Source organism: Panthera onca, chromosome A2 (genome assembly GCF_046562875.1).
Source record: "Panthera onca isolate mPanOnc1 chromosome A2, mPanOnc1 haplotype 2, whole genome shotgun sequence".
Lineage (NCBI taxonomy): Eukaryota > Metazoa > Chordata > Mammalia > Carnivora > Felidae > Panthera > Panthera onca.
Window position 1 is genome coordinate 59,582,064 of NC_138340.1, and position 27,761 is coordinate 59,609,824.

Consider the following 27,761-nt stretch of genomic DNA (forward strand, 5'->3'; position numbering starts at 1 on the left):
AGGACCCTTCCTGAGAATCGCCTAAGGGGCTCAATAGGGACAGGTCACCTCAATCCTGGGTCTTCATCCAGGCAGGTGAGCATTAAACCATTTGACAAACATTTAACATCTACTTTGTGCTAGCACTGTGTCCTGGGGATACAACGGTGAATGCATCACACAAGTTTCCTGCCCTCAAAGGGTTGTAGTAGCAGGAGAGACAGATTAATAAGCAAATAATGAACTAGAAAATGTCACATGTACAGTAAGTGTTGTGAAGGAAATAAAACAGGGTGAAGTGATGGGGACTGGCTGAGAGACTTCCTTAGGTTGTGTGACTTGGAAAAGCTTCTCTAAGGCTCTGCATCAGATACTGGATATATCAGGTACTATGTGAAGACAGGAGGAGGTGTGCCTCTGTAGTGTTTGAGAGAGGAATATTCTGGCAGAGGCCCTGAGGCTGGAGCATGCTTGAGGTGTCCAGGCACTGAGTAGAGGTCCAGGTAACTGTAGTTCAGGTAGAGACAGCCTCAGAAGTGAGGCTGGGAAGCAGAGTCCAGCGGCAGGAGTGGCAGGAAGGACATTCTTGGCAGCTTGTTCAGGATACACTGGACATAGGCTCACAGTCAGGAAACAATGTGCAGATTTATCTTCCTCTATTCATTTGTGCAGACTTACTTTGGCCCAGAGTGGAACAGATAACCCTGCCTGAGACAGGCTTGGTCAGGTGGGGAGCTAGGGGAGGGGTCAGCGGCACCCAGACTGGGTGGAAGGGAGCAAGGAGAAGAGGAGTAGCCTAGGGGGAAGCCTGGGGTGGTAGAAGGCAGGAAGGGCACAGGCAGAAACCCCAATATTCATCTGGACACACTGTCACTGTCTCCTGCAGGCGACTGCGTTTGCAGAGGGTGAGGATCTTGTTTGGCTCTGCCCGGTGGATGGCACACGGTAGGAACTTGGCACATGATTCTTGGATGAATGAATGAGTGAGTGAGCGGGTGAGAGAGTGAAATGATCTGGTTGGCGAGTTTCCTCCTACCAACTCAGCCTTGCAGCAATGCCTAACCAGGGAGAGCCTGCGCCTTTTCAGAGCCCTGTGAATTCTGAAGGGTCTATCACAAGTCTTCTCGCCTATAAATGCAAGCAAGCCCAGAGAGGGTGAGTGACACACCCTGACCACTGTCACACAGCCATTGAGAGCTCTCCCCACCCCGCCCAGGGTGACTTTATGCCCGCCCCGCGCCCCCGCCCCTCTCGCCTCCGCCCGGCGCCCCTCCCTTCCCTGGCTCTGGCCTTGCTCGAGGCCCTGGGACTGGCAGAGGCTGGTCCCACCTCTCCGCCGCCCTGGGCCGGCCTGGGCCAACCCCTTGTCCCCCGACCGACGCTTTCAGAGGTCCCTTCTGGCCCGCGACTCCTGCGCCTCCTCCCGCGCTTGGTGAGTGCCCCTGAGCCCCGACGCTCCGAGGGAGGGAGCCTGTCCCAACTCGCGACTCCAGGGACTCTGAGCTCAGGTCCCTCAACTGGGCTCCCGGTGGACGCCGGAGCCTTGCCGCAGGGACGCTGGGTCTGGAGTCCGGATCCGCGATTCCCCCTGGGGCAGGTGAGCCTCCAGTCTAGCTAGGGGTCCTCAGGCTAAAGGACCATGGTATGGGGGCGGGGCTCGCCGAAGGTGGGGCCGGACCCGGCGAACAGGGTGCTTTACCGAGCCAGCACAGCTCAGTGAGTGGAAGTTATCTGACCAGCTCACAGAAGAGAAAACTGAGGCTCCGAGAGAGAAAGGGACAAGCCGAAGGTGACTGGGCCGGTCCGTGGTGGAGGGGCAGTCTGCCTCCGGGGCTAAGTCCCTCACCCCATTCGGGTGTGGAAAAGATCCCCCCTGATTGGCCAAATCTGGGGGCCGTGCACAAGGACCTCTTGTGATTGGAGAGCTCCCCTGGTGTAGCGGGGCACTGACCCCTGGGCCCCAGCTTGACCCCAACCCCGGGTTCCCAGGGTCGCGCTACTTGGAACCCAGCCCTCCCCCCCCCCCCCCCCCCGCACCTGTGCAGGCCCCTCGTTTGTCACCTCCCTAGAAAAGGCAAGAATCTCCCTCAGATGCAGATGGAGACAGAATTTAATATTCTCACACACTGGGTTAAGAGTATGGGCTTGGCGTCTGGTGACTGTTTTCTCCCCACTCCCTCACTTCTCAGTGACCTTGGGCAAGTTTCTGGAACTCTGACTCCGTTTCTTTGGCTAAACTTGGGGTGGGGGGATAAATACTAACAGTACCTTACCTGCTAAGATTGTTTCAGGATGGCATGAGTTTATGCACTAAGGCCCTAGGCCCTCTGTGAATGTTGGCCACTCTCCCCCCTATGAGGATCAACCTTCACGACAATGTTGGGAGACAATCCTGTGACATTTTGGAGACAAGAATTTAAGCCTTAGAGATGCAAGTGATTCGCTAAGGTTGAATACAGGTCTACAGGCTCAAGTGGTCTAGGGGGCCTGCCCGTGTGCCCAGGATAGTGAGAAAGACAGCGGATGAAACATGAACCCCCGCGTACCCTGGCTGTGGAACCGACAAGCATCTGCCCTGCCAGTGGCCGAATGGAACAGACTGACTGCAGGAGAGGAATCAGCTCCCCCCCACCCCCGCCATCATCCCCGAAGGGCAGCTGGTGGAACAGGATGCCTTGTGGCTGTGCCCTGCAACTTGGCTGAGCCTCTGCCCTCTCCTAGAGTTGCATTCTTTTGTGGGTCCCCAGACCAAAGCAGGAAAACAGATAGCCCAGAGCTGCTGTCCCTGCCCTGGGCTGCCCCTCTTGAGCAGGATCTGATAGCTGGGTCCTGGGGAGCCAGGTCTGGGCTGGGTGCTTGGGGTGGGAGGCCTGGGAGGCCCTGACAGCTCTACAGCTGTACCCACACACTGCCGGGAACAGGGGCGCACGCCCCTGCCAACACAGGAAGGAGGTGGAGGCTTGCAGGCTGCCCACTCAGCCAGCCCAGCTGCAGCAGCCCACGTGGGGCTCTGTACTCCCTTCCCCGGCTCCCCCCCCCCCCCCCCCCCCCCCCCCCCCCCCCCCGCCCCCTGCGCTTCCTGATCTTTCTGCTGGCCAAAGGTCAAGATTGGCTGAGGCCCCGCCCAGCGCACCTGTCCCTGCCACACTCAGCTTCCCTGGACTGTGACCACAGCCTTCCTGGTGGCTACCCTGACCCTGTCTCCCTGCTTCCAAAGGGATCTTGTTTGTATTGCTTTCTTTTCCCACAAGTAATACGTGCTCAGTATAGAAAAAGCCAGAACATTCAGGTAAGAAAAAGATAATTACTGATAATCATTGAATATACCCCAAATCCAAAAAACTCTTCTCAGTAACTTTTAACATTTCTGTGGGAATCCTCCCAGGTTTTTACACTGCAGGTGCACAAACATACACACACCCACAGCACTTTTAAAAATTACAGTGGTTTGTCACCTGTGGGGGTGTTTTGACCTACATATTCCAGGTAGTGAAACAGCGTGTTGCCACTTCTAACTGACTGCGCTGGGTTTACCCAGCGCAGTATCATAATTTTACATACTCATGTATCATAATTTTACAATATGTATCATACAAATGTATCATAATTTTACAACACTCATGCCTCTATTTGCTCATCCAAATAGAATTTAGAAGTGAAAATGCTGAGTCAGAATTTTCTAGGATTTTGGTATTTATTGCCAAATTTTCCTCCAGAGAATTGGTACCAATTTGTTGTCCCATTAGTGCTACAGGAACGCAGCTGTTTTCTCATAATCTAGACAACAGCTGATATTTATATTGCTTAAGCCCCTTCCAATTTTAAAGGAGAAAAATAGTCCCTTGTTTTATTATGCATGAGTTATTCGATTAATTGCAATTTGAACATTTTTATTTATCTATTGGCTCTAATTTTTTTTCTTTTGGCAAATTGCTTTCAGACACATGTAAAATCTTCCTGTATGAAAAGCCATCACATGCTTTCTTGTATATTTCTTCTTTAGTGTCAAGTTTCTAAGCCCCATACTTACTGGTATTTTCTTATACTTTGATGTTTTCTTCTTGTATTTGATTTTTTTAATACTTATTTTAATCCAATTGACCTGTATTTTGAAGTAAGATGTGAACGATACACCTAGATTTATTTATTTGTTTGTTTAAATTAGTTTTTAGAACAGTTTTAAGTTTATAGAAAAATTGAGCAGAGTACAAACAGCTTGCATATAGTCCCTCAGCCCCTGCCCCCTCCACTGTCACTTATTAGTAACACCTTGCATTATTAACATTAGCCTGGTACATTTGTTACTCTTGATAAGTGGATACTGATACAACATTCTTTTTGTTTTTTTTTACTTTTACTTTTTTATTTTTTTAATGTTTATGTATTTTTGAGAGAGAATCAGAGAGAGACAGAGGTGAGTGGGGGAGGGGCAGAGAGAGAGGGAGACACAGAATCCAAAGCAGGCCCCAGGCTCTGAGCTGTCAGCACAGAGCCCAACACGGGGCTCAAACAAATGGACTGTGAGATCATGTTGGACACTTAACTGACGGAACCACCCAGAGACCCCCTGATACAATATTCTTAATTAAAGTCCATAGCTTACATCACTCTTTGTGTTGTATATTCAATGGGTTTTGACAAATGTATAAGGACCTGCGTCTGACATGACAGTAGATAACTGTGAAAAAAATCTCCTGTGTTCCACCTGTTCATCCCTTTCTCCCCTCCCCAAACCGTGTCAAACACTGATTCCCCCCCACCCCCACCCCATCTTCTTAGTTTTAAGACTCTCATAGTTAGAATAATACAGTATGTAGCCTTTTAAGACTGGCTTCTTTCACTTAGCAATATGCATTTATATTTCCACTGTATCTTTTCATGGCTTAATGGCTCATTTCTTCTTAGCATGGAATAAAATCCCATTGTCCAGATGTACCACAGTTTATTTATCCATTCACCTACTGAAGAACATCTTGGTTGCTTCCAAGTTTAGGTAGTTATGAATAATGATGCTATAAACATCTGTGTGCAGGTTTTTGTGTGGACCTAAATTGCCAACTAATTTTGGTAAATGCCGTGGAGTATGATTGCTGAATTTTATGGAGAGAATGTGTTTAGTTTTGTAAGAAACTGCAAAACAATTTTTCAAGGTGACTACCATTTTGCATTCCCACCCGCAATGAATGAGAGTTCCTATCGCTCCCCATCTTCGCCAGCATTTTCATTGGTGGTGTTTTGGATTTTAGTCATTCTAATAGATTTGCAGTGGTATCTCATTATTGTTTTAATTTGCAATCCTTAGTGATATATAATGTTGAGCATCTTTTCAAATACTCATTTCCCGTCAGTATATCTTCTTTGCTGAGTCATCTGCTTAGGTCTTTCCCCCATTTTTTTAGTTGAGTTGCTTTCTTATTGTTGAGTTTTAAGAATTTTTTGTATATTTTGGATACTAGTCCTTTATCAGATGTGTGTTTTGTAAATTTTTCTCCCTATCTGTGGCTTGTCTTTTGAAGAGCAGAAGTTTTCAATTCTAATAAAGTTCAGTTTATTACTTTTTTTCTTCCATGGTTTTGTTGTATTTAAAAAGACCCTAGGCCATCTGGACTTTCTTCTATGTTATATTCTGTGAGTTTTATAGTTTTATCTAAATGTAGATTTTACATTGGAGCACCTGGGTGGCTTAGTCGGTTGAGTGTCCCACTTTGGCTCAGGTCATGATCTCACAGCTGGTGAGTTCGAGCCCCTCATGGAGCTCACTGCTGTCAGCACAGAGCCCACTTCAGATCTGTCCCTCTCTCTCTCTGCCCCTTCCCCACTTGTGCTTTCTCTCTCAAAAAAAAAAATAAATAAATAAATCTTTAAAAGAAAATGTAGATATTACATTTAGGTCTGTGATTGGTTTTTGAGGTTTTTTTGTTTTTTTGTTTTTGTTTTTTTTTGCATGTGGAAATAGTTCAAGAATAATGTGTTGAACAGTCTATCCTTTCTCTACTGAATTGCCTTTACTGCTTTGTCAAAGATCAGTTGACTGTTTCTGTGTGAGTCTGTTTCTGGGTTCTCTATTCTGTCTATTGATATATTTGTCTACTCTTTTGCCAGTATCACCCTGTCTTGATTTCTGTAGCTTCATAGTAAATCTTGAGGTTGGATAGTGTCAGTATTTTGACTTTGCTCCTCTCCTTCAATATTGTGTTGGATAATTCAGGTCTTTTGCCTTTAGTATAAATTTTAGAATCAGTTTGTTGATATGTGCAAAATAACTTGCTAGGATTTTCATTGAGATTGTGTTGAATCCAAAGATCAAATTGGAAAGAACTGATATCTTGACAATATTGAGTTTCCAATCCATGTATGTGCAATATCTCCATTTATTTAGGTTTTATTGGATTTCCTTCATTAGTCTTGTGGTTTTCCTTATATTGCTCTTTTACATATTTTGTTATATTTACACATAAATAATTTCAGTTTTGGGTGATAATATAAATGGTATTGTGTTTTAAAAAATTTTTTTAATGTTTGTTTATTTTTGAGAGAGAGAGAGAAAGCCTGGGAGGGGTGGAGAGAGAGGGAGACACAGAATCTGAAGCAGGCTCCAGACTCTGAGCCATCAGCACAGAGCCCAACATGGGACTCAAACTCAACAACCATGAGATTCTTTGACCTGAGCTGAAGTCAGATGCTTAACTGACTGAGCCACCCAGGCACCCCTGTTTTTAATTTCAAACCCCAATTGTTTATTGACGGCATATTGACTTTTGCATATTAACCTTCTCTCTTGTAATCTTCTGATAATCATTAATTAGTTCCAAGAGTTTTTTGCTGATTTTTGGAGATTTTCTACTTGGACAATTATGTCATCTGTGAACAGTTTATTTCCCGCTTTCCAATCTGTATACCTTTTATCTCCTTTTCTTGTGTTACTGCCTTGCTAGAATTTCCAGTAGGGTGTTGAATAGAAGTAATGAAAGGGAACACCCTTGACTTGTTCCTGATCTTAGTGGGAAAGTTTCTAGTTTCTCACCATTAAGTATGATGTTAGAGGGGCATCTGAGTGGCTCAGTTGGTTAAGCATCTGACTCTTGATCTCAACTCAGGTCTTGATCCCAGGGTGGTTAATTCAAGCCCCACATTGGGCTCCATGCTGAGTGTGGAGCCTACTTAAAAAAAATGTGATGTTATAATTTTTGAGTTTTTTTTTTGTAAGTGTTCTTTATCAAGTTAACTTCCTCTCTATACCTACTTTGCTGAGAATATTTATCATGAATCGTTGTTGGATTTTGTCAAAATTGTTCTTTTAAAAACCTTTTTTGATTGATTTATTGTGTAATTTACATCCAAGTTAGTTACCTTCAGGAGTAGATTCCTTAATGCCCCCTACCCATTTACCCATCCCCCCTCCCACAACCCCTCCAGCAACCCTGTTTGTTCTCTATATTTAAGAGTCTTTTATGTTTTATTCCCCTCCCTGTTTTTATATTTTTTTGCTTCCTTTGCCTTAACTTCATCTGTTTTGTATCTTAAATTCTTCATATGAATGAAGTCATATATTTATCTTTCTCTGACTAATTTCGTTTAGCATAATACCCTCCAGTTCCATCCACGTAGTTGCAAATGGCAAGATTTCATTCTTTTTGATTGCCGAGTAATACTCCATTATATATATATATACCACATCTTCTTTATCCATTCATCCATTGATGGACATTTGGACTCTTTCCATACTTTGCCTATTGTCAAAAGCACTGCTATAAACATTGGGGTGCATATGCCCCTTTGAAACAGCATACCTGTATCCCGTGGATAAATACCTAGTAGTGCAATTGGTGGGTCATAGGATAGTTCTGTTTTTAATTTTTGGAGGAACCTCCATATTGTTTTCCAGAGTGGCTGCACCAGTTTGCATTCCCATCAGCAGTGCAAAAGAGATCCTCTTTCTCTGCATTCTTGCCAACATCTGTTGTTGCCTGAGTTGTTAATGTTAGCCTTTCTGACAGGTGTGAGGTGTTATCTCATTGTGGTTTTGATTTGTATTTCCCTGATGATGAGTGATGTTGAGTAGTTTTTCATGTGCCAGTTGGCCATCTGGATGTCTTCTTTGGAGAAGTATCTATTCATGTCTCTTGCCCATTTTTTCACTGGATCATTTGGTTTTTGGGTGTTGAGTTTGATAAGTTCTTTATAGATTTTGGATACTAACCCTTTATCTGATATGTTGTTTGCAAATATCTTCTCCCATTCCTTCGGTTGCCTTTTAGTTTTGCTGATTGTTTCCTTCACTGTGCAGAAGAGTCCCAATAGTTCATTTTTGCTTTTGTTTCCCTTGCCTCTGGAGACATGTTGAGCAAGAAGTTGCTGTGGCCAAGGTCAAAGAGGTTTTTGCCTGCTTTCTCCCCTATGATTTTGATGGCTTTCTGTCTTATGCTTAGGTCGTTCATCCATTTTGAGTTTATTTTTGTGTATGGTGTAAGAAAGTGGTCCAGGTTCATTTTTCTGCATGTCGCTGTCCAGTTTTCCCAGCACCACTTGCTGAAGAGACTGTCTTTATTCCATTGGATATTCTTTCCTGTTTTGTCAAAGATTAGTTGGCCGTGTGTTTGTGGGTCCATTTCTGGGTTCTTTATTCTGTTCTGGTGATCTGAGTATGTTTTGTGCAATATCCAAACTGTTTTGATGATTACAGCTTTGTAATATGTCTTGAAGTCTGGGAGTGTGATGCCTCCAGCTTCGGTTTTCTTTTTCAAGATTGTTTTGGCTATTCAGGGTCTTTTCTGGTTCTGTACAAATTTTAGGATTATTTGTTCTAGCTCTGTGAAGAATGCTGGTGTTATTTTGGTAGGCATTGCATTGAATATGTAGATTGCTTTGGGTAGTATCCACATTTTAACAATATTTGTTCTTCCAATCCAAGAGCATGCAACATTTTCCACTTTTTGTGTCTTCTTCAGTTTCTTTCATAAGCTTTCTATAGTTTTCAGTGCATGGATTTTTCATTTCTTTGCTTATGTTTATTCCTAGGTATTTTATAGTTTTTGATGCAATTGTAAATGGGATCGATTCTTTGATTTCTCTTTCTCTGGCTTCATTATTGGTGTATAGTAATGCAACTGATTTCTGTGTGTTGATTTTACATCCTGCAGCTTTGCTGAATTCATGGATCAGTTCTAGCAGTTTTTTCATTGGATCTTTTGGGTTTTCCATATAGAGTATCGTCATCTGCGAAGAGCGAAAGTTTGACTTCCTTCTGGCTTATTTGGCTGCCTTTTATTCCTTTGTGTTGTCTGATTGCTGAGGCTAACACTTCCAATACTATGTTGGACAACAGTGGCAAGAGTGGATATCCCTGTCATGTTCCTGACCTTAAGGGGGAAAGCTCTCAGTCTTTTCCCATTGAAAATGATATTAGCAGTGGGTCTTTCGTATATGGCTTTTATGATCTTGAGGTATGATCCTTCCATCCCTACTTTCTTGAGGGTTTTTTATCAAGAAAGGATGCTGTCTTTTGTCAAATGCTTTCTCTGCATCTATTGAAAGGATCATGTGGTTCTTGTCCTTTCTTTTACTGATGTGATGTATCACATTGATTGTTTTGCAGATGTTGAGCCAGCCCTGCATCCCAGGTATAAATCCCACTTGGTCCTGGTGAATAATTCTTTTATATTGTTAGATCCAGTTGACTAGTATCTTGTTGAGGATTTTTGCATCCATGCTCATCAGGGAAATTGATCTGTAGTTCTTTTTAGTGGGGTCTGTGTCTGGTTTTGGAGTCAAGGTGATGCTGGCTTCATAGAAAGAGTTTGGAAGTTTTCCTTCCATTTCTACTTTTTGGAACAGCTTGAAGAGAATAGGTGTTAACTCTTTAAATGTTTGGTAGAATTCCCCCGTAAAGGCATCCAGCCCTGGACTCTTGTTTTTTGGAAGTCAAATTGTTTTTCTGCATCAATTTATGTGTTCCTATGATTTTCTTTTTTTTTTTTTCCTGTTGGTGTGATCTATTACACTAATTGATTTTTAAATGTTAAACCTGGAATACCACTAGTATAAATCCCACTTGACTGTGATGTATAATTCTTTCTTTACATTGTTAAAGATTTTAATATCTATGTTCATGAAAGATACTGACCTATAGTTTTCCTTTCTTGTAATGTGTTTGTTTTTTGCATTAGGGTAATGTTGGCCTGATACATTGAGTTAGGAAGTATTCCATTTTTGTTTTCTGAAATTGTAACAGAATTGATAAAATTTCTCTCTTAGATGTTTGGTGGAATTCACCAGTGAATCTGGTGCTTTCTGTTTTGGAAAGGTATTAATTATTGATCCAATGCCTTTAATAAATAGGACTATTTATATTATATCTGTTTTTCCTTGTATAAGTTTGATAAATTGTGCTTTTCAAGAAGTGTTCCATTTCATCTAGGTTATCACATTTAAGGGTATAGAGATATTCATAATCCTCTATTATTCTTTTAATGACTATGGGATTAGTAGTGATGGCCCTCCTTTCATTTTTGAAACTAGACATTTGGGTTTTTTTTTAAGTTAATCTAACTAGAGGCTTATCAATTTTATTCATCTTTTAGAAAAAACTTTTGATTTTGTTATTGTCTCTATTTGTTTTCAATTTTATTGATCTCTGCTCTAAAGTTAAAATTTTTTTTTGATGTTTGCTTATTTTTGAGGGATAGAGGGAGAGACAGAGCATGAGTTGGGGAGGGGTAGAGAGAGAGGGAGACACAGAATCTGAAGCAGACTCCAGTCTCTGAGCTGTCAGCACAAAGCCTGACACGGGGCTCAAACTCATGGACCATGAGATCATGACCTGAGCTGAAGTCAGACGCCCAACCTACTGAGCTACCCAGGTGCCCCTGTGTTCTAAATTTTATTATTTCCTTTCTTTTGCTTATTTTGATTTAATTTTCTCGTATTTTTCTAGTTTCCTAACTTATTTTATTGATTTTGGATATTTTTCCTTTAATAATATATGTACTTAATGCTATAAATTTTCCTCTATATACTGCTTTAGCTGCATTTCACAAATTTTAGTAAGTTATATTTTAATTTTCATTTCAATTCAAAATATTTTAAAATTTCTCTTGATAGTTTTTCTTCCACCCATGTGTTGTCCAAAGTGTATTATTTATTCTCTACAAATCTTTCTGTTGGCTTTCCCAGATGTCTTTCCAGTATTGATTTTTAGTAATTCTATTGTGGTCTAAGAGCATATTTTGCATGATTTGTACTCTTTTAAGTTTGTTATGGTGTGTTTTGGTGATTATTTTATGTAAGCTCGAGGTGAATGTGTATTTTGCTGTTGTTAGATGAAGTATTTTATAAATGCCTGTTAGGTCCAGCTAATTGATGGTGCTGTTCAGTTAACCTATGACCTTACTGATTTCCTACTTGACCAATCTCTCGGTTATTAGGTATTGATAAAGAGGTGTCAAAGTTTCCAATTAAACTAGTGGATTTGTCTATTTATTCTTGCAATTCTATCAGTTTTGCTTCACATATTTTGATTCTCTGTTTTTAGGTACATACACATTGAGAATTATTATATCTTCTTAAGGAATTGAGCCCTTTATCATTATGTAGTGCCCCTTTTTCTTCTTAATAATTTTCCTTGCTCTGAAGTCTGCTTTGCCTGAAGTTAACAGATCTATTCCATATTTCTTTTGATAAGTGTTAGTAGGGTATATCTTCCTCTATCCCTTTAGTTTTGATCTGTGTTTTTATATTTAAAGTGGGTTTATTGTACACATCATAATTGGGTCCTGATGGCTTATCCACTCTGATAGTCTCTGTGTTTTAATTGGTATACTTAGACCATTGATGTTTAAAGTGATTATTGATATAGTTCATAGATTAGATGAATATAGGTATTCTTTTTTTTTTTTTTTTTTTCAACGTTTTTTATTTATTTTTGGGACAGAGAGAGACAGAGCATGAACGGGGGAGGGGCAGAGAGAGAGGGAGACACAGAATCGGAAACAGGCTCCAGGCTCCGAGCCATCAGCCCAGAGCCTGACGCGGGGCTCGAACTCACGGACCGCGAGATCGTGACCTGGCTGAAGTCGGACGCTTAACCGACTGCGCCACCCAGGCGCCCCTAGGTATTCTTATATAACACATTTATTACTGTTTTTCCTTGTTCTTTGTGTATTTACTTTTGTTTTATAGTCTTCCACTATTTTTCTGACTTGTCAGGTTTTCACTGAGCTTTTTATGATTCCATTTTCTCTTCTCTCTTAATGTATTAATTGTAGCTTTTTTGCTTTTTTTTTAGTTTGCCTCAAGTGTTTGCAGTATACATTTACAACTATCCAGGGCCACTTGTAGAGAAATATACTGTTTTGTGGGTAGTGCAAGTACTTTATACCAAAGTATTCTTGATTCCTCTCTCCCATACCTTATCATCATTGCTGTAATTCATTTCACTTATCCACAAACTATAATCACTGAACACATTGCTGCTATAAATAGAGCAATAAACATAGGGTTGCATATATCTTTTTGAGTTGGTGTTTTTGTTTTTTTCAGATAAATACCCAGAAGTGGAACTGCTGAATGATACAGTTGGTCTATTTTTAATTTTTTGAGACACCACCATACTGTTTTCTATAGTGGACCTATTTACATTCCTACCAATGGTGTGCAAGGGTTCTCTTTTTTCCTACATTCTTGCCAGCACTTACTATGTCTTGTCTTGATTAGAACCATTTTAACACGTGTGAGGTGATATCTCATTGTGGTTTAGATTTATATTTCCCTGATAATTAGTGATGTTGAGCATCTTTTCAAGTACCTATGGCCTCTGTATGTCTTCTTTGGGAAAATGTCCATTCAGATCTGCCCAATTGTTATTTCTTTTTCTTTTTTCCTTTTAAAATTTTTAGTTAGTTGATTCGTAGTTAGTTAATATACCCTGCAATATTGGATTCAGTAGAATTCAGTGATTCATAACTTACATACAACACCCAGTGCTCATCACAAAAACTGCCCTCCTCAATACCCATCACCCATCTAGTGCATCCCCTACCTCCCTCCCTCCATCAACCCTCAGTTTGTTCTCTATTGTTAAGATTTTCTTATGGTTTGTTTCTCTCTCTTTTTTTTTCTTCCCTCCCTTTCCATATATTTTGTTTCTTAATTCCACATATAAATGAAATCGTATGGTATTTGTCTTTCTCTGATTGACTCATTTTGCTTAGCATAATACACTCTAGCTTCATCCATGTTGTTGCAAATGGCAAGATTTCATCCTTAAACAAAAAAAATTTTTTTACACTTATTTATTTTTGAGAGACAGAGTGAGACAGAGCAGGAGAGGGGGAGGGGCAGAGAGAGAGGGAGACACAGAATCTGAAGCAGGCTCCAGGCTATGAGCAAGCATTTAGCACAGAGCCTGACATGGGGCTCCAACCCATGAACCATAAGATCATGACCTGAGTTGAAGTCAGACACTTCATGGACTGAGCCACCCAGGAGCCCCAAGATTTCATTCTTTTTGATGGCTGATCTATATCTGTATCTATATCTATATCTATATCTATATCTATATCTATATCTATCTATCTATCCCACCCCCCTCCCACATCTTCTTTTTCTATTAATTAATCATGGACATTTGGGCTCTCTCCATAGTTTCTGTTGTTGATAACGCTGCTATAAACATTGGGGTGCATGTACCTCTTTGAATCTGTATTTTTGTATCTTTGGGGTAAATACCTAGTTGTCCAATTACTGGATCATAGGGTAGTTTTATTTTTAACTTTTTTTAAATTATTTTTTTATTTTTTTATTTTTTTCAATATATGAAATTTATTGTCAAATTGGTTTCCATACAACACCCAGTGCTCATCCCAAAAGGTGCCCTCCTCAATACCCATCACCCACCCCCCATCAACCCTCAGTTTGTTCTCAGTTTTTAAGAGTCTCTAATGCTTTGGCTCTCTCCTACTCTAACCTTTTTTTTTTTCTTCCCCTCCCCCATGGGTTTCTGTTAAGTTTCTCAGGATCCACATAAGAGTGAAACCATATGGTATCTGTCTTTCTCTGTATGGCTTATTTCACTTAGCATAACACTCTCCAGTTCCATCCACATTGCTACAAAGGGCCATATTTCATTCTTTCTCATTGCCACGTAGTACTCCATTGTGTATATAAGCCACATATATTTATCCATTCATCAGTTGATGGACATTTAGGCTCTTTCCATAATTTGGCTATTGTTGAGAGTGCTGCTATAAACATTGGGGTACAAGTGCCCCTAGGCATCAGTACTCCTGTATCCCTTGGGTAAATTCCTAGCAGTGCTATTGCTGGGTCATAGGGTAGATCTATTTTTAATTTTTTGAGGAACCTCCACACTGTTTTCCAGAGTGGCTGCACCAATTTGCATTCCCACCAACAGTTTCTCCACATCCTCTCCAGCATCTATAGTCTCCTGATTTGTTCATTTTGGCCACTCTGACTGGCATGAGGTGATATCTGAGTGTGGTTTTGATTTGTATTTCCCTGATGAGGAACGACGTTGAGCATCTTTTCATATTTTTAACTTTTTGAGGAACTTCCTTACTGTTTTCCAGAGTGGCTTGCACCGGTTTGCATTCCCACAACAGGGCAAGAGGATTCCCCTGTCTCCACATCCTTGCCAACACCTGCTGTTTCTTGTGTTGTTAATTTTAGTTATTCTGATAAGTGTGAGGTGGTATCTCATCATGATTTTGGTCTGTATTTCCCTGATGATGAGTAATGTTGAGCATCTTTTCATGTGTCTGTTAGCCATCTGGATGTCCTCTTTAAAAAGTGTCTGTTCATGTCTTCTGCCAATTTCTTCACTGGGTTATTTGTTTTGGGTATTGAGATTGATAAGTTCTTTATAGACTTTGAATACTAACCCTTTATCAAATATGTCATTTGCAAATATCTTGGTTTTGTTGTTTCCTTCATTATGCAGAAGGTTTTTTTTATCTTAATGAAGTTTAATAGTTCATTTTTTTCTTTTGTTTCCCTTGCCTCTGGCAAGGTGTCTAGTAAGAAGCTGCTCCAGCAGAGGTTAAAGAGGTTGCTATCTGTGTGGTCCTCTAGGATTTTGATGGTTTCCTGTCTCTCATTTAGATCTTGCATACATTTGGAATTTATTTTTGGGTATGATGTAATAAAGTGGTCCAGTTTCACTCTTCTGCATGCTATTATCCAGTGTTCTCAACACCATTGGTTGAAGAGACTGTCTTTTTTCCATTGGATAATCTTTCTGGCTTTGTCGAAGATTAGTTATGGGTTGATTTCTGGGTTTTCTATTCTGTTCCATTGATATACGTGTCTGTTTTTGTGCAAGTACCATACTGTATTAATGATTAAAGCTTTTTTAAAAAAATGTTTATTTTTGAAGAGAGAGAGAGAAAGAGAGCATGAGCAGGGGAGGGGCAGAGAGAGAGACACACACAGAATCTGAAGTAGGCTGTCAGCACAGAGCCTGATGTAGGGTTCAAACTCATGAACTATGAGATCATGACCTTAGCTAAAGTCAGATGCTTAACCAACCGAGCCATCCAGGTGCCTGGATTACAGCTTTATAATATAGCTTGAGATTGGGAATGGTGATGCCTCCATCTTTGTTTTTCTTTTTCAGAATTTCTTTGACTATTTGGGGTCTTTTGTGGTTCCATAGACATTTTAGGATTGATTGTTGTAGCTCTGAGAAAAATGTTTGTGTATTTTGATAGGGATTGCTTTAAATGTGTATGTTGCTTTGGGTAGTATAGACGTTTTTTCCAATCCATGAGCATGGAAAGCCTTTCCATTACTTTGTGTTCTCTTTAATTTCTTTCATAAGTATTTTATAGTTTTCAGCATAGAGATCCTTTACCTCTTTGGTTAGGTTTATTCCTAGGTATCTTGTTGTTCTGGTGCAATTGCAAATGGGATCAATTCCTTGATTTCTTTTTCTGTTGCATCATTATTAGTGTATAAAAACGCAATCGATTTTTTGTACGTTGATTTTATATCCTGAGACTTTACTGAATTCATGTATTAGTTCTAGCAAGTTTTGGTGGATCTTTTCGGGTTTTCCACATAGAGTATCATGTCATCTGCAAAGAGTGAAAGTTTGACTTCTAGCTGTTTGGATTCCTTTTTTTCTTTTTGTGTGTGATTGCTGAGGCTAAGCCTTTCAGTACTATGTTAAATAGTAATGGTGAGAGTGGACATCCTTGCCTTGTTCCTCGTCATAGGGGAAAGGCTCTCAGTTTTTTTTCCCCATTGCTAATGATATTAGCTGTGGTTCTTTCATGTATGGCCTTCATGATGTTTAGATATGTTCCATATATCCCTACTTTATAGAGTTTTTTTTCTATCAAGGATGAATGCTGTATTTTGTCAAATGCTTTCTGCATCTGCTAGGAGTATAGAATTTTTCTTATCTGCACCTTTATTAATGTAGCACATCATGTTAATCAACATTTTACAAATATTGAACCAGACCTGCAGCCTGTGAATAATTCCACTTGGTCGTGGTGAATAATTCTTTTAATGTACTGTTTAATGTACTGTTGAATTTGATTTGCTTGTATCTTATTAAAAATTTTTGCATCCATGTTCATCACGGATATTGGCCTATAATTCTCTTTTTTAGTGGGATTTTTGTCTGCTTTTGGAATCATGGTAAAGTTGGCCTTATAGAATGAGTTTGGAAGTTTTCCTTCCATTTCTATTTTTTGGAATAGTTTGAGATACGTATTAATTCTTCTTTAAATATCTGGTAGAGGGGCATCTGGGTGGCTCAGTTTGTTAAGCATCTGACTTCAGTTCAGGTCACAATCTCACGGTTTGTGGGTTTGAGTCCCGCATCAGGCCCTGTGCTGACAGCTCAGAGCCTAGAGCCTGCTTCAGATTCTGTCTCCCTCTCTCTCTGCCCCTCCCATACTTGCACTCTGTTTCTCTCTCTCTCTCTCTCTCTCTCTCTCTCTCTCTCTCTCTCAAAAAGAATAAATGTTAAAATATTTTAAAAAATTAAAAAATAAAAAATATCTGGTAGAATTCCTCTGGGAAGCCATCTGGCTCTGGACTCTTGTTTGTTGGGAAATTTTTGATTACTGATTCAATTTCTCTGCTGGTATGGGTCTGTTCAAATTTTCTGTTTCTTCCTGTTTCAGGTTTGATAGTTTGTATGTTTCTAGGAATTTGTCCATTTCTTCCAGATTGTTCAGTTTGTTGGCATATAATTTTTCATAATATTCCTCTTACAATTGTTTGTATTTCTGTGGTGAGTTCGCCTCTTTCATTTATGATTTTATTTATTTTGGTTCTTTCTCTCCTCTTTTTGCTAAGTCTGGCTAGGGGTTTATCAACTGTATTGTTTCAAAGAATCAACTCTTAGTTTCATTGATCTGTTCTACTCTGTTTTTTTTTGTTGTTGTTGTTGTTTCTATACCATTTATTTCTGGTCTATAGTATTTTCCTTCTTCTGCTGGTTTTGGGCTCTATTTGCTGTTGTTTTTCTATCTCCTTTAGGTGTTAAGGTTAGGTTGTATATTTGAAACTTTTCTTGCTTCTTGGAGATAGGCCTGTATTGCAATATACTTCCCTCTTAGGATTGTCTTTGCTGCATCCCAAAGGTTTTGGACTGTGTGTTTTCAGTTTCATTTGCTTCCATGTATTTATTGTTCTTTAATTTCCTGGTTAACCCATTCATTCTTTAGTAGGATGTTTTTTAACCTTCACGTATTTGTGGTCTTTCCGAATTTTTTCTTGAGATTGACTTCAAGTTTCATAGTGTTGTGGTCTGAAAATATGCATAGTATAATCTTAATCTTTTGTACTTGTTGAGGGCTGATTTGTGACCCAGTATGTGATCTTTTCTGGAGAATGTTCCATGTGTGCTTGAGAAGAATGTGCATTCTGCTGCTTTAGGATGAAATGTTCTGAATATATCTGTTAAGTCCACCCAGTCCAGTGTGTCATTGAAAGCTGTTGCTTCCTTGTTGTTTTTTTGCTTAAATGATCTGACCATTGTCATAAGCTGGGTGTTAATGTACCCTACTATTATTGTATTGTTGTCAATGAGTTTCTTTATGTTTGTTATTAATTGACTTATATATTTAGGTGGTTTCAAGTTGGGGTCATAAATATTTACAATTGTTAGATCTTCTGGATGAATAGACCCCTTAATAATATACCTTTCTTCATCTCTTGTTACAGTCTTTGTTTTAAAATCTAGTTTGTGTGGTATAAGTATGGCTATTCCAGATTTCTTTTGACATCCATTAGCATTATAGATGGTTCTCCATCCCCTCACTTTCCTTCTGCAGGTGTCTTTAGGTCTAAAATGAGTTTCTTGCAGGCAGTGTTTAGATGGGTCTTGGTTGTTTATCCATATCCTGACACCCTATGTCTTTTGATGGGAGCATTTAATCCATTTACATTCAGAATGATTATTGAAAGATAGGAGCTTAGTTGTGTACCTGCTAAGTTGGTGTGGTGATGTTCTGTGTTCCTTCATAGTCTTTGTGCCTTTTGGTGTTTTTTTTTTCCCTCCACTCAAAGAGTCCCCTTAATATTTCTTTCAGAGCTGAATCAGTGGTCAGAAATTCCTTTAGTTTTTCTTTGGGAGCTCTTTATCTTTCCTTCTATTTTGAATGACAGCCTTGCTGGATAAGGTATTCTTGGCTGCATATTTTTCCCATTCAGCACGTTGAATATATCCTGCCATTCTTTTCTGGCCTGCCAAGTTTCTGTGGACAGATCTGCTGCGAACCTGATCTATCTTCCTTTGTAGGTTAAGGACATTTTTTCCCTTGCTGCTTTCAGGATTCTTTCCTTGTTGCTGTATTTTGTGAATTTGACTATGATTGGTGATGACCTACTTTTGTTGAATTTAATGGGAGTTCTCTGTGCTTCTTGGGTTTTGATGTCTGCATCCTTCCCCAGATTAGGGAAGTTTTCAGCTATAATTTGCCCAAATAAACCTTCTGTCCTCTTTTCTCTCTCTTCATCTTCTGGTACTCCGATGATATGAATATTCTTATGTTTTAATAAGTCATTGAATTCCCAAGGTCTACCTTCATGATACATTGCCTTTGTTTCTGTCTTGTTTTCAGCTTTATTGTTTTCCATATTATTTTATTCTGTATCACTGATTCATTTTCTGCTTCATCCATCCTCATTGTTATGGAAATCATTAGGGTTTGCATCTTGGTTAGAGCATTTTTAATTTCGGCTTCACTACACTTTAGCTCTTATTTCTACAGTAAGGAATTCTCTAGTGTCTTCTATGCTTTTTTCAGGCCCAGCTAGTATCCTTATAGTTGTTGTTTTAAATTCTACTTCAGACATCTTACTCATATCTGTATTGAATAAATCCCTGGCTGCCATATCTATCTCTTCTTTTTTGAGGGGGTCAATTCCTCCATCTTAGGTTAAAAAGTAAAAGAAAGTAAAATTAAATTAAATTAAAATTACATTAAAGTAAATTTAAAAAAATAAACTAAATCCTAGTTGTGTTTTGTCTGCTTGTTCAGAGAAGCTTCATAGAAGAAAAAAAGATAAAAATTTTAAAAAATTAAAAAAATTGCTCTTTCTATATCCAAAAAACAAAATAAAAGTAAAAAAACAAAATAAACAAACCCAAAGGAAGCTAGGTGCTCTTTCCCCCTGAGCTGAAGCTTTGCAGCACTCTATGATCAGTAGACTTGGTATGTATGAGTGGTTTGTGGTCGTCTTCTTGGGGAAGGGCCTGTGGGGCTGATTCTCAGTAGTGGTCTTGCCCTAGTGGAGATTTGTCTACAGTAGATAGGGAGGCAGGGTTTGGTGTAGCAGCTCCAGTCTCCGCTTGGTGGTGCTGTTTCTTCTCACTGAAGTCAGTCATTTCTGGTGGGTGAGGGGTGAATATGGATTCGCCCAGCTTTCTCTTCTCCAGAGCAGGAACTTGTGCCCTCCACTCCTTAGGAAGCCCTCAGCTGAGCAAACCATCACCACTCCTGTGTTCCAGCTTCCATCAGCTCCCTGTCTTCACCCTGCCTGTGTCTGAGCTATCCACCTGATGGGCAGCACTGTCCTCCTGGCTTTTATCTCAGGCCTGGCTGTGTTTCAAAACCCCGCACTTAAGAGACCCCTGTGGATTGGACCTGCCCTGATTCTCTAAGAAAGGGTCTTGCTGTACTGGCTGGTGCAGGCTTGTCCCAGAAAATGGTTATGTGACCATGCAGTGGCTCAGAGTTTAGGGTAAGTCATGACACACAGCCAGTACCAGGGTTTGTTGCCCTGAGCTGTCATCTTTGTTCCTATACTGCTGGTCTGGTGAGCTCAATGGTGCTTACAGGGACTTTTGCCTATAGACAGCCATATCACCTCTACCAAATGCACTCCAGGCAGGGGAACTGCTTCTCCCCCAGCAACCCAGGGGACCCTCACATTGGGCAGTCCACTTCTGGTGCTCCACCCTGCTTCCTCCTACGAGTACAGCAGGCATTGAGCTCTGAAGCTTCAGACTCTGTTCTCTGCTATTTATAAAAAAATGGTGGTATTGAAACCCTCTCTTTCTCCCTCAACCAATAATTTTGGGGAACAGTTTTCTTGTGCAGTCCCCTGTGCATGTCTTCACTCTTTTTTTCCCCCAGTCTTTCTCTTGTTCTCTCTTGCTCCTGTCTCCGTGGTTAGGGCTCCCTCCTTTGTACCACAACCATGGTTTTTTTTTTCTTCCTCAAATTAACTTTCTGCAGGTCCTGTCTGTCACGGGTTATTGTTTCTGCTTGTACACAAGCAGCTTTGTTCTTTAAGACCTCTAATCATTTTTTTGGGTGTTCAGAATGAATTGATATTTATCTACCTGTTTTTGAGTTAGGAGGCAAGCTTAGAGTCGCCCTACTCTGCCATCTTAACTTTCTCAGATCTGCCCATTGTTAAATAAGTTTGCACCTGAATTTTGTAAATTTTTAACATACTTTTGATATTAATTTCTTATTGAATATATGATTTGCAAATATTTTCTCCCATTAAGTGAGTTGCCTGTTCATTTTGTTGATGGTTTCCCTTGTTGTGCAAGAGATTTTTAGTTTAATATAGTTTCACATGTTTATTTTTGCTTTGTCACCTTTGCTTTTGGTGTTAGATCCAAAATATCATCACCAAGACCTGTGTCAAGGAACTTACTATTCTGGAAGTTTTAAGATTTCAGGTCTATTTTTTTAATATGAAATTTCTTTTCAAATTTGTTTACATTAACACCCAGTGCTCATCCAAACAGGTGCCCTCATCAATGCCCAAGAGCCACTTTCGCCTCCCTCCCACCCCCTATCAACCCTCAGTTTATTCTCAGTTTTGAAGAGTCTCTTATGGTTTGGCTGTCTCTCTCTCTAACTTTTTTTGTTCCTTCCCCTCCCCCATGGTCTTCGGTTAAGTTTCTCAGGATCCACATAAGAGTGAAAACATATGCTTTCTGTCTTTCTCTGTATGACATACTTCACTTAGCATAACACTCTCCAGTCCATCCACGTTGCTACAAAAGGCCATATTTCATTCTTATTGCCAAGTAGTATTCCATTGTCTATATAAACCACAATTTCTTTGTCCATTCATCAGTTGATGGACATTTAGGCTCTTTCTATAATTTGGCTATTGTTGAAAATGCTGGTATAAATATTGGGGTACAAGTGCCCCTATACATCAGCACTCCTGCATCCCTTGGGTAAATTCCTAGCAGTGCTATTGTTGGGTAACAGGGTAGATCTATTTTTAATTTTTTGAGGAACCTCCACACTGCTTTCCAGAGCGGCTGCACCAATTTGCATTCCCACCAACAGTGCAAGAGGGTTCCCATTTCTCCACATCCTCTCCAGCATCTATAGTCTCCTCATTTGTTCATTTTAGCCACTCTGATTGGGGTGACATGGTATCTGAGTGTGGTTTTGATTTGTATTTCCCTGATGAGGAGCGACGTTGAGCATCTTTTCATGTGCCTGTTGGCCATCTGGATGTCTTCTTTACAGAAGTGACTATTCATGTCCTCTGCCCATTTCTTCACTGGATTATTTGTTTTTCGGGTGTGGAGTTTGGTGAGTTCTTTATAGATTTTGGATACTAGCCCTTTGTCCGATATGTCATTTGCAAATATCTTTTCCCATTCCTCTGTTGGCTTTTAGTTATGTTGATTGTTTCCTTTGCAGTGCAGAAGCGTTTTATCTTCATGAGGTCCCAATAGTTCACTTTTGCTTTTAATTCCTTTGCCTTTGGAGATGTGTCGAGTAAGAAATTGCCACAGCTGAGGTCAGAGAGGTTTTTTCCTGCTCTCTCCTCTAGAGTTTTGATGGTTTCCTGTCTCACATTCAGGTCCTTTATCCATTTTGAGTTTATTTTTGTGAATGGTGTGAGAAAGTGGTCTAGTTTCATTCTTCTGCATGTGGCTGTCCAGTTCTCCTAGCACCACTTGTTAAAGAGACTGTCTTTTTACCCTTGGATATTCTTTCCTGCTTTGTCAAAGATTAGTTGGCCATACTTTTGTGGGTCCAATTCTGGAGTCTGTCTTCTGTTCCATTGGTCTATGTGTCTGTTTTTGTGTCAATACCATGCTGTCTTGATGATGACAGCTTTGTAGTAGAGGCTAAAGTCTGGGATTGTGATGCCTCCCACTTTGGTCCTCTTCTTTAATATTACTTTGGCTATTTAGGGCCTTTTGTGGTTCCATACAATTTTTAGGATGGCTTGTTCTAGATTTGAGAAGAATGCTGGTGCAATTTTGATTGGGATTGCATTGAATGTGTAGATTGCTTTGGGTAGCATTGACATTTTAACAATGTATTCTTCCAATCCATGAGCGCAGAATGTTTTTCCATTTCTTTGTATCTTCTTCAATTTCCTTCATAAGCTTTCTATAGTTTTCAGCATACAGATCTTTTACATCTTTGGTTAGGTTTATTCCTAGGTAGTTTGTGATTCTTGGTGGAGTTGTGAATGGAATAAGTTTCTTTTATTTTCTTTCTGTTGCTTCATTGTTAGTGTATAAGAATGCAACTGATTTCTGTACATTAATTTTGTGTTCTGCGACTTTGCTGAATTCACGTATCAGTTCTAGCAGACTCTTGGTGGAGTCTATCGGGTTTTCCATGTATAATATCATGTCATCTGCAAAAAGTGAAAGCTTGAGTTCATCCATGCCAATTTTGATGCCTTTGATTTCCTTTTGTTGTCTGATTGCTGATGCTAGAACTTCCAACACTATGTTAAACAACAGCAGTGAGAGTGGACATCCCTGTCGTGTTCCTGATCTCAGGGGGAAAGCTCTCAGTTTTTTCCCCAATGAGGATGATATTAGCTGTGGGCTTTTCATAAATAGCTTTTATGATGTTTAAGTATGTTCCTTCTAACCCAACTTTCTCGAGGGTCTTTATTAAGAAAGGATGCTGAATTTTGTCAAATGCTTTTTCTGCATTGATTGACAGGATAATATAGTTGTTATCTTTTCTTTTATTAATGTGATGTATCACATTGATTGATTTGCAAATATTGAACCAGCCCTGCAGTCTAGGAATGAATCCCACTTGATCACGGTGAATAATTCTTTTTTACATTGTTGAATTCGATTTGCTAGTATTTTGTTGAGAATTTTTGCATCCATATTCATCAGCGAAATTGACCTGTAGTTCTCTTTTTTTTGCTGGGTCTCTGTCTGGGAATCAAAGTAATGCTGGCTTCATAGAATGAGTCTGGAAGTTTTCTTTCCCATTCTATTTTTGGGAACAGCTTGAGAAGGATAAGGTATTATCTCTGCTTTAAATGTCTGGTAGAGGGGGATTCTAGGGAAGATGGTGGTGTAGGAGGATGCTGGGCTCACCGCATCCTCCTGGTCACTTAGATTCCACCTACACCTGCCTAAATAACCCAGAAAACCGCCAGAAGACTAGCAGAATGGAGTCTCCAGAGCCAAGCACAGATGAGAGCCCCACAGAAGAGGGTAGGAAGAGCGGAGAGGCAGTGCGCGCTACACAGACTGGCGGGAGGGAGCCAGGGCGGAGGGGCAGCCTGCCGGCCAAGCAGAGCCCCCGAGTCTGGCTGGCAAAAGCGGAGGGGCCGGACGGAGTGTGTTCGGACAGCAAGCGGGACTTAACATCTGGAAGGTTATAAGTTAACAGCTCTGCTCGGAGAGCGGGAAAGCTGGAGGACAACCGGAGGGAGAGTTGCTGAGCCCCAGGACGACAGAGCTCAGTTTGGCAGGGAACAAAGGCACTCGCCAGCGACATCTCCCTCGCCCATCCCCCAGCCAAAATCCCAAAGGGAACCAGTTCCTGCCGGGGAACTTGCTGGCACCGCGCAAACACCGAACACTGTGCTTCTGAGGATCCATCCCTCCGGCGGTGGGTCAGACTCCCTCCCGCTGCCACAGGGCCCCTCCTGAAGCGGATCACTGAAGGAGAAGCGAGCTAAGCCTGCCCCTCCCGCCCCCGTGCACCTTGCCTATTCACCCCAGCTAATACGCCAAATCCCCAGCACCATAAGCCTGGCAGTGTGCAAGTAGCCCAGACAGGCCACGCCACCCCAGTGATTCCTGCCCCTAGGAGAGGGGAAGAGAAGGTACACACCAGTCTGACTGTGGCCCCAGCGGTGGGCTGGGGGCAGACATCAGGTCTGACTGCGGCCCCGCCCACCAACTCCAGTTATTCAAGACAGCACAGGGGAAGTGCCCTGCAGGTCCACACCACTCCAGGGACTATCCAAAATGACCAAACGGAAGAATTCCCCTCAAAAGAATCTCCAGGAAATAACAACAGCTAACGAACTGATCAAAAATGATTTAAACAATATAGCAGAAAGTGAATTTAAAATAATAGTCATAAAATTAATCGCTGGGCTTGAAAACAGTATAGAGGACAGCAGAGAACCTATTGCTACAGAGATCAGGGGATTAAGGAATAGTCAGGAGGAGCTAAAAAAAAGTCTATAAACGAGCTGCAAAATAAAATGGAAACGACCACGGCTCAGATTGAAGAGGCAGAGGAGAGAATAGATGAACTAGAAGATAAAATTATGGAAAAAGAGGAAGCTGAGAAAAAGAGAGATAAAAAAATCCAGGAGTATGAGGCGAAAATTAGAGAACTAAGTGATGCGCTAAAGAGAAATAATATACGCATAATTGGTATCCCAGAGGAGGAAGAGAGAGAGAAAGGTGCTGAAGGTGTACTTGAAGAAATAAAAGCTGAGAACTTCCCTGAACTGGGGAAGGAAAAAGGCATTGATATCCAAGAGGCACAGAGAACTCCCTTCAGACGTAACTTGAATCGACCTTCTGCACGACATAGCATAGTGAAACTGGCAAAATACAAGGATAAAGAGAAAATTCTGAAAGCAGCGAGGGATAAACATGCCCTAACATATAAAGGGAGACCTATAAGACTCGTGACTGATCTCTCTTCTGAAACTTGGCAGCCCCGAAAGGAATGGCGGGAGATCTTCAATGTGATGAACAGAAAAAAATATGCAGCCAAGAATCCTTTATCCAGCAAGTCTGTCATTTAGAATAGAAGGAGAGATAAAGGTCTTCCCAAACAAACAAAAACTGAAGGAATTCGCACCACTAAACCAGCCCTACAAGAGATCCTAAGGGGGATCCTGTGAGACATCGCTACAGAGTACCAGAGTACCAGAGACATCGCTACAAGCATGAAACCTATGGACATCACAATGACTCTAGACCCATATCTTTCTATATATAATAACACTGAATGTAAATGGACTAAATGCACCAACCAAAAGACATAGGGTATCAGAATGGGTAAAAAAACAAGACCCATCTATTTTCTGTCTACAAGAGACTCATTTTATACCTGAGGACACCTTCAGATTGAGAGTGAGGGGATGGAGAACTATTTATCATACTACTGAAAGTCGAAAGAAAGCTGGAGTAGCCATACTTATATCAGACAAATTAGACTTTAGATTAAAGGCTGTAACAAGAGATGAAGAAGGGCATTATATAATAATTATGGGGTCTATCAATCAGGAAGAGCTAACAATTATAAATGTCTATGCGCCGAATACCGGAGCCCCCAAATATATAAAACAATTACTCATAAACATAAGCAACGTTATTGATAAGAATGTGATAATTGCAGGGGACTTTAACAATCCACTTACAGAAATGGATAGATCATCTAGACACACGGTCAATAAAGAAACAAGGGCCCTGAATGATACATTGGATCAGATGGACTTGACGGATATATTTGGAACTCTGCATCCCAAAGCAACGGAATATACTTTCTTCTCGAGTGCACATGGAACATTCTCCAAGATAAATCACATACTGGGTCACCAAACAGCCCTTCATAAGTATACAAGAATTGAAATCATACCATGCATACTTTCAGACCACAATGCTATGAAGCTTGAAATCAACCACAGGAAAAAGTCTCGAAAACCTCCAAAAGCATGGAGGTTAAAGAACACCCTACTAAAGAATGAGTGGGTCAACCAGGCAATTAGAGAAGAAATTAAAAAATATATGGAAACAAACGAAAATGAGAATACAACAATCCAACCACTTTGGGATGCAGCGAAAGCAGTCCTGAGAGGAAAATACATTGCAATCCAGGCCTATCTCAAGAAACAAGAAAAATCCCAAATACAAAATCTAACAGCACACCTAAAGGAAATAGAAGCAGAACAGCAAAGATAGCCTAAACCCAGCAGAAGAAGAGAAATGATAAAGATCAGAGCAGAAATAAACACTATAGAATCTAAAGAAACTGTAGAGCAGATCAACGAAACCAAGAGTTGGTGTTTTGAAAACATAAACAAAATTGATAATTCTCTAGCCAGGCTTCTCAGAAAGAAAAGGGAGATGACCCAAATAGATAAAATCATGAATGAAAATGGAATTATGACAACTAATCCCTCAGAGATACAAGCAATTATCAGGGAATACTATGAAAAATTATATGCCAACAAACTGGACAACCTGGAAGAAATGAACAAATTCCTAAACACCCACACACTTCCAAAACTCAATCAGGAGGAAATAGAAAGCTTGAACAGACCCATAACTAGCGAAGAAATTGAATCAGTCATCAAAAATCTCCCAACAAATAAGAGTCCAGGACCAGATGGCTTCCCAGGGGAGTTCTACCAGACGTTTAAAGCAGAGATAATACCTATCCTTCTCACGCTATTCCAAAAAATAGAAAGGGAAGGAAAACTTCCAGACTCATTCTATGAAGCCAGTATTACTTTGATTCCTAAACCAGACAGAGACCCAGTAAAAAAAAGGGAACTACAGGCCAATATCCCTGATGAATATGGATGCAAAAATTCTCAATAAGATACTAGCAAATCGAATTCAACAGCATATAAAAAGAATTATTCACCATGATCAAGTGGGATTCATTCCTGGGCTGCAGGCCTGGTTCAACATTCACAAATCAATCAATGTGATACATCTCATTAATAAAAGAAGAGATAAGAACCATATGATCCTGTCGATCAATGCAGAAAAGGCTTTTGACAAAATTCGGCACCTTTCTTAATAAAAACACTTCAGAAAGTTGGGATAGAAGGAGCATACTTAAACATCATAAAAGCCATTTATGAAAAGCCCACAGCTAACATCATCCTCAATGGGGAAAAACTGAGAGCTTTTTTCCTGAGATCAGGAACACGACAGGGATGTTCACTCTCACCGCTGTTGTTCAACATAGTGTTGGAAGTTCTAGCATCAGCAATCAGACAACAAAAGGAAATCAAAGGCATCAAAATTGGCAAAGAAGAAGTCAAGCTTTCACTTTTTGCAGATGACATGA

The 27,761-nt window shown here is 40.4% G+C and overlaps 1 protein-coding gene across 3 annotated transcripts in view; it reads left to right on the plus strand.

Moving 5' to 3' along the window:
• Positions 1-1,274: 1,274 nt before the first annotated feature.
• The window catches only part of ALDH1L1 (aldehyde dehydrogenase 1 family member L1), a 137,051-nt gene continuing 110,564 nt past the window's right edge, over positions 1,275-27,761 (plus strand). Inside the window, exon 1 of one of the 3 annotated variants that reach the window (XM_060631971.3) lies at positions 1,275-1,576. The gene's annotated coding sequence lies outside the window, so the exon portion shown is untranslated. Of the gene's footprint in view, positions 1,577-3,178; positions 3,269-27,761 lie in introns of those variants that run through there. The other 2 variants (XM_060631972.3, XM_060631973.3) reach the window with 2 other exon arrangements.